Source organism: Saccoglossus kowalevskii, chromosome 21 (genome assembly GCF_978046115.1).
Source record: "Saccoglossus kowalevskii chromosome 21, keSacKowa6.1, whole genome shotgun sequence".
In the NCBI taxonomy this organism is placed as follows: Eukaryota; Metazoa; Hemichordata; class Enteropneusta; family Harrimaniidae; genus Saccoglossus; species Saccoglossus kowalevskii.
Window position 1 is genome coordinate 30,346,216 of NC_140661.1, and position 7,618 is coordinate 30,353,833.

At 38.4% G+C, this 7,618-nt stretch overlaps 1 long non-coding RNA gene across 1 annotated transcript; it reads right to left on the reverse strand.

The window, feature by feature from the left end:
• Window positions 1–4,012: 4,012 nt before the first annotated feature.
• Window positions 4,013–7,189, reverse strand: LOC146729852 (uncharacterized). The gene is made up of 2 exons (XR_014928077.1): window positions 7,107–7,189; window positions 4,013–4,280 (listed from the first exon to the last, which is right to left on the reverse strand). It is a non-coding gene; the product is annotated as an uncharacterized LOC146729852 (long non-coding RNA).
• Between the last annotated feature and the right edge of the window lie 429 nt (window positions 7,190–7,618).

Here is a 7,618-nt window from a genome sequence, read left to right on the forward strand (position 1 = left end):
ACCATTCAATAACCCTTTGAAAGTCATTATCAATTTCTGAGAAATTGGGTTTATTGATTTGAATAAATTTAAAAATGTTAGAGTCGAAAATGGAAAGAAAATGGTAAAATTAGTTATATTATTAATATAATTATTTAAAATTAAGATTGGGCCTGGAATCGACTCTCGTTGTGGCAATGATGAAATGTTTTCAATGCATACAAATTGTTGGGGACTACAAAAGTTGTTTTTAAACTAAAGTAGAGAAAGCCCATCATTACCACTGTGTTCTAGTTTACAGCACAGAATTTCATGATTAATAGTGTTGAAGGCTTCTTTGAGATCGATAAAAATACCAAAGGTGATATGGCCGAGGTCCAGTTTGTCAGATATGTCCGACAGCAGGTCAGCCAAGGCAAGTTTTTTCTGGAAGTCAAATTGAGTATCAATGAGTATGTTTTTTTTCAAGAAATGTAATTAATTGCTTATTAACGATTGAGTAACATAATTTGCTCAAGACATCATTAGCAAAACATTTTTTTTTATATAAATGGGAGTGACCATCTTAAGAGCATTTGGAAATTTACTTTGGCGAAGTGAACAATTGATAATGTGGGCATAGAGGTGAGAGATGACATGGCATGCTTGCTTGACTATTTTAGGTGAGACCCTGTCATGTTAACTGATTTCTTAGAATTTAGAACACTGATTGCGTTGATTACATCGCTTTCACTCATTGGTCGTCACGGTAAATACATTGAGTCACAATAATTGCTAGTTAAATATTGAGTAAAATTACCTGGGCAGTACACTATAACCGAAATAGTGTATTGAAGGCACTGTCAGCTTATATTTAGAAAATATATTCACACCTAATATTACTATGTGGTGTAATCCCATAATAGTAATTGTGGCATTGTTCCATGTACAGGGAATCACGTTTAAATACAATGTAGTGTTAATAATGTGTCTCTAATAATGTGACGTAACACCAAATAGAAAATACATAACACATAGTCTGACATATAAAGAACATTATTAAGTGGAGCTTAAAAGTTTAGTGTCTACAAAATATAATAAAGGCGATTCATAATATAAAGCACGTGTTTTAGATTGAATGGCTCTAATAATTTGATTGATATTTAAATTTAAAGTAGCGGAGAGTGATGTGTTTTTATTTAGTGTGGTCGTGATTTCTACCGAGTTGGTAGGCTAGAGGTACGAAAAGGTATCCGTTACTGGACGGTAAGGGTATACACATTGAAGAGATACGGATAGTCCCGTATGCAACGCTAAACAGGTTTATTCATAATATACAGTAGATCTGATCCACGACTGACATAATACTTTTTGTTAGTACACAGGTTGATGAGAGTTCAGATAGTGATGTGAATCAACGGCGAACAAGATTTACCCGACTTGCGAACTCTCCATCTATATCAACAAGGCAGTGCTGTGGATCACTCCACTCAGAATCCAAGTGCAGTCTGAAGTCTCTTTCCTCGTAAACATTAGCTTTTGTCATGAGTCAGTTCAGTAGTTATTTCGATTGAACAGTCACAACAATTGTCGAACAATGGGAATAGACAATCATATTGCTGTCAGTGGGAAAGGTACGCACGTGTCTTTAAATGTTAATTTGTAAATATAAAAACGTATTTTTTTCGGGTTTACATTAGTGCGTTAACCCCTATTTACCCGCTTTCTGGATTGATATAAACTAATCCAATGGTTATCTTTCTTTAGAGTCGTGCCCATTAGTTGAGTCAGTGGTTATTTCATTAGAATCCGATTGAATATAGCATATGTATAGTTCTCAGTCAATTTTAAAATTGACACCATTTCACATTTATTAAGGTAATGCTTATCATTTAATATACGTTAAATACAATGACTTACTGTTCTTTGCGTTGTCTCTCCGTACATCGACAACTGTGTATTCATATTGGTCTTCAAACCTGTATGACAACAATTTTGTCAAAATGCAAAACAAACAATGGCAACTATATTACAAACGGTGTCGCAAGTTTGTTGAATTGTGGATAACCATCATAACGGATTAGTAGATATGGAACGTAACGTCACTTGCATTTAATGCTAACACAATAATAATAATAATAGTAATAATAGTAATAATAATAATAATAATAATAATAATAATTATAATAATAATAATACTAATACTAATACTACTACTAGTACTACAGGTGTGCGCACGTGTTTTTGCGGAGCTCCTGGTTTTTGGTGGTGGTGAGCTAATTCTGGCCTTTGTAGGCGCTTTATTTTGTAAATTATTTGATATATCGGTTTGTAAATATCCAGTGTCATTCATTGTAAATAATTTAGTTGATTCTGCCCGCGTGTTGCGGGTTTTTTGGTGTTGTTCTGGTCCTGGTGATTGGTGTCGAGCGCAGGGCAAGATGGCCGCTGCACAAACAAAGCAATTCCATACACCATCTGGCAGACTCACTCGCAACCACGCGATTAGATGTGAGAATATTGAAGGCGTGCCTGTCAACACATATGTGGAAGCCGTGGCTGAAATGATCGAGGGAAACAATATTGTAGCAGCATCTCGCATGAACAGGTCTGTCATTGTTTTCTTGTCTGATATCACCTCCATTGAATTCTTGTCGGCATGTGGTCTTAATATTGGCGATCAACACATTGCTGTTGAACCGCTAGTACGTCCTTCAACAAAATTGATACTCTCCAATGTCCCTCCGTTTTTACCAAATGAAGCCATTACACACGCACTGGCACCTTATGGCCGTGTTATTAGCTCTGTTCGAGCGATCCCGCTTGGTTGTAGGAAACCAGAACTAAAGCACGTAAAATATTTTAGGCGGCAAGTGTACGTGCACTTGAAAGAGGTTGATATAAACGGTTTATTGCCAATAATCTATGAAGGAATAAAATACAACGTTTATGTTTCAACCGATGAATTGGTGTGTTTTGGTTGCCATGAAAAGGGTCACACGCGACGAAACTGTCCTGGCACGCGCCTCATTGTTATGCAAAAACCGTCAAACAATGAAAGCAATCATGATAAAATTACTGAATTGAATGAGACACATAGCAACACGTGCGAGCAAAACGAACAACAACAAACAGGTGAACAAAGCAGTGTAAATAATGCTGATGTTGAACTGACAAACGATGATGGTATACCAGGTGAGAATCTAGAGGATATGAATTTAACTCAACAAAATATCCCTAAAAAGCGTAGTAGATCAAAATCACCGGATAACAGAAATAACACTGGTAAATCTAAAAAAGTGCAAACTGAAAATGATGTAAATAATGGTTCTAAAATAATTGAATTAACTGATAAACATGTTGATATTATACCAATAGATGAAGAGAGGGTACTAACCCCTCCTTCACATACTTTACTGCCGGAAGATAAAAACATACCGGCAGTAGAGCCCCTTTCTTCATCAGAGGACATTCAAGTTGTTCCTCCCCATATTTATGCTAATGTGAATATAACTAAGGAGCCCATCATTACCCCTGACGCCGTAGATAATGTGTCTTCGTCGCCAGGTAAGGCTTGTTCTGAGACTGCTATGGATAGTAGTCCTCCTCTGACAACGTCTCCTTCTTTTTCACCCTTGTCGACTGTTTCGCTCTCATTATCAGATCAGTCCAGATTTGATGATTCGTCACAAGACATGTTTGCTGTCCCTTTAACGCCAGTTGACGAAATACGAGCAAATGAAGACACCTGTGACAATGATGATACAACCTCTGTTGCATCCGAGATGTCAGATATGTCGGATGTCTCGGTCACCGCTGATTCTGAGACAGTATTTTCAAATGAGTCTATCAAGGAATTTCTAACATCAACTATGCACTCAAAAAAGTTTATTGAAAACTGTATCGATTTTCACCCTAATCTCAAACAAAAGTTTGGCCAATAAACTCATGAATTATCGACGAACGCAGGCACTAAACACGTCGCAAAAAGCACGCATACAAAAACTTGTCAATAAAATAAAAGCATATATTAAAGCAACTGGTCGTACTGTAGTCAGTTTGTAAATGTTTTATTATTCATAATTTTACAATGGAGTCATCAATCACATGCAGTACATTGAATGTTAATGGTTGTCGAGATTCGTTTAAGAGATATAAAACGTTTGAATTTTTGAAACGTAATCATCCTTGTGATTTTTACCTGCTCCAAGAGACACATTCACTCCCCCAAGACGAGAATACTTGGAGGCTCATTTGGCGAGGTGATGGCGTTTTTTCTCATGGCACGTCTAACAGTGCAGGAGTTGCTATCCTTTTCAAACCTAAAACGAAAGTAGACATTATTGCTAAACATGATGTGCAACCAGGTCATCTAATACATGTTCATGCTCGGGTTAATAATACACCTATCCATATCATTAATGTGTATGCGCCTACTAACGGTCCTGAGAGGCTTGAATCGTTCCAGATGTTAAAACGCCATCTAAACACATTAAGTGATGATCCTATTATTATTGGAGGTGACTTCAATTGTACCACTGCGCCCGACGTTGATCGCAATGGAGGTTCAGAGCCAGATATGCGGACTTCAAACTTACTGAGGACTATCATGCGACGGCTTAAACTTGTTGACAGTTGGCGCCATTACCATGGTGATACAAAACAGTATTCCTGGGGCCGTGGTAATACACTGGTTCGCTTAGATAGATTTTATATCAATAAACATCTATGTAATAAAGTTAAAACCGTTGAAATTCATAATTCATCTCTTGCACTCTCTGACCATTCTTTGGTTTTTATTAATATATCACATAATAACTCCGATCGCCGCAATCCACTTTGGTGCTTGAATACCAGTGTTTTAGAAGACGAAGATTATGTTGGTTTAATTTCCGATTTTTGGTTGAGTTGGCAAAAGGAACGTGATAGATTTGATAAAATCCAGATTTGGTGGGATGTTGGGAAACATAAAGTTAAACTTTTGACACAACAGTATTGTTATCATAAACATAACAACTACAAACTATGCACTAATGATCTGGAATCTGAAATACGATCACTCGAGAAAAAATTAAAACACAACACACCACTTCCTAGGCAGTATACTGAGAAAAAAGAATTACTTGCGCGCTTAGTAAATCACGCAGCCAAAGGTGCCGCAACTCGCGCGCGCCATAAGTTTCTTAATGAAACTGATATTTGTAATTCTTTCTTTTCAAGTTTAGAAAAACAAAATGGGAAAAAGAAAGCCATTGTTCATCTTTCACGACACGATGGCACCATTACTGAAAACTCGAGTGAAATTCAAAGGCTTACTCGATCTTTTTACCAAAATCTGTATAGCCCGGATTCAATTGACACCAATGCACAAAATATCATTCTTGCAGGGTTACCCCAAGTCGCTGCAGAAGACCGCGAGGACCTCGATAGTGAAATTACTTTCGATGAATTGAATAAAACACTTAAGCTGCTACCACGGGGTCGCACGCCGGGGTTGGATGGCCTGCCAAACGAATTCTGTCAAACGTTTTGGCATGTTATAGGCAGAGATCTGCATGCGGTCATTATAACATCTATTGATGACGGCGTGTTACCACTCTCGTTCTCGCGTGCAGTCGTAACTCTCCTCCCCAAAAAGGGTGATAACACCAAGCTCAAAAATTGGCGCCCTGTTAGTCTGCTCGGTAGCGACTATAAACTATTCACTAAAACGCTTTCACTGCGTCTCCGCCCGGTTATGGGCACTATTGTTCATCCCGACCAAAGTTGTAGTATACCTAATCGACGTATTCACGATAACATAAACCTCCTACGGGATTCCATTGACTACGCTAATACATCTAATATCCCACTTGGCATCGTAGCTCTGGACCAGGAAAAGGCTTTCGATAGAGTACATCACTCGTACCTCTCGTGTGCTCTGTCAGCCTTTGGATTTGGTTCACGGTTTATTGCGTATATCAAACTTATGTATGGTAATGCTCAGTCACTTGTTCGTGTAAATGGTGCGCTCACGTCTCCTGTTATGTTTTCCAGAGGGATTAGACAAGGCTGTTCATTGTCATCTCAACTTTATGTCTTAGCGATTGAACCCCTTCTAGACAAAATTCGAAATGACGATGGTATTCTTGGCCTTCAAATACCTGAAAGTAACGGCTACCGATGCAAATTAACCGCCTACGCTGATGATAGCAAATAACACCGAATAAACGGCAAGGTAAAGACTATGTCTAATTATAGTAAATACGTACTGCGTGCGTGACTCGAACCGGCGCTCGCGTACGGCACCTAATCGCCTAGCTTCACGCGTGAAGCTAGGCGATTAGGTGCCGTACGCGAGCGCCGGTTCGAGTCACGCACGCAGTACGTATTTACTATAATTAGACATAGTCTTTACCTTGCCGTTTATTCGGTGTTATTTGCTTACTTTACTTCCTATGTCGACAGCAACTATGAGTTTAAAAATTATTACGCTGATGATGTTGAATTCCTTATGACACGTGATCAAGACTTCAATAAGCTTGCATACTGGCTTCGTGTCTATGAACAAGCATCTAATGCAAGAATAAATTACGAAAAATCCAAAGGGCTTTGGGCTGGCGGGTGGCGCAATCGTAACGAGTCGCCACTAGGTGTGAAATGGAATAATGTGGGACTAAAATTGCTTGGCGTATATCTGGGTAATACGAAATCTTACGAGGACAAAAACTGGCCAGAACTAGTACAAAAAGTTGAAGGCAAAATCGCCTTCTGGTCTAAATTCGCCGCAGGAATGTCCTATAGAGGGCGTGTTCTTGTCGTAAATCAACTTGTTTCATCACAACTTTTACACCGGCTCATCAGTCTTGCTCCTCCCTCTGAAACGATAAGTTATATCCAGTCAATATTTATTGAGTTCTTGTGGCAAGGTCGTCACTGGATAACTGCTGAGACGCTCTATCTGCCACTTGAGAACGGAGGACACAATTTGATTCACCTACAATCTCGTATTAATGCTAATCGTGTTCAATATATTCAAAGATATTTGTATAGTGATTATGATCATCCCAGTTTCAAATTCACAGATTACTATTTCAGTAAAGTAGGCAATGTGATGCTCACCAAGCGTCTGCTTGCAACTAATATAACATTACCACTTCCAAACTTACCTGGAGTTTACGCTGGGCTGTTACACTGCTGGAATTCGCTTGCAAAAAGGCGTAAAATCAATGATACTAATCCGGTCAGTCTCCTCAATGAACCACTTTTTAATAATCCTTTACTTTGTCTTCCTACCTTTAATGAGACTTTTTTGATGAAATTTCTCCCGGCGGCCGGGATCACCAAGATACAAGACCTAGTCGATAAACAGAGTAAAGCATGGTCTTCGAGTACGGAGATATACAACAAACTTAATATCCGATCGGAACGCACACTACATCTCCATTTAAAATCATTACATCAAAGTATTCCTGAAAAATGGAAAGTAACAATCAACACTTACCTGAATAGTAACGAGATTAAATCACCCCAACCCTGGAATGACTACTACCAACTTCATCATTCTAATGAAATAAACTTGCCCCTATATAAACTAGAAAAAGGGACAGTGTATAAATACATGATTACATTGCTTCATATTAAACGGCATCCGGATAAATGTGACACAGTGTGGCAGGAA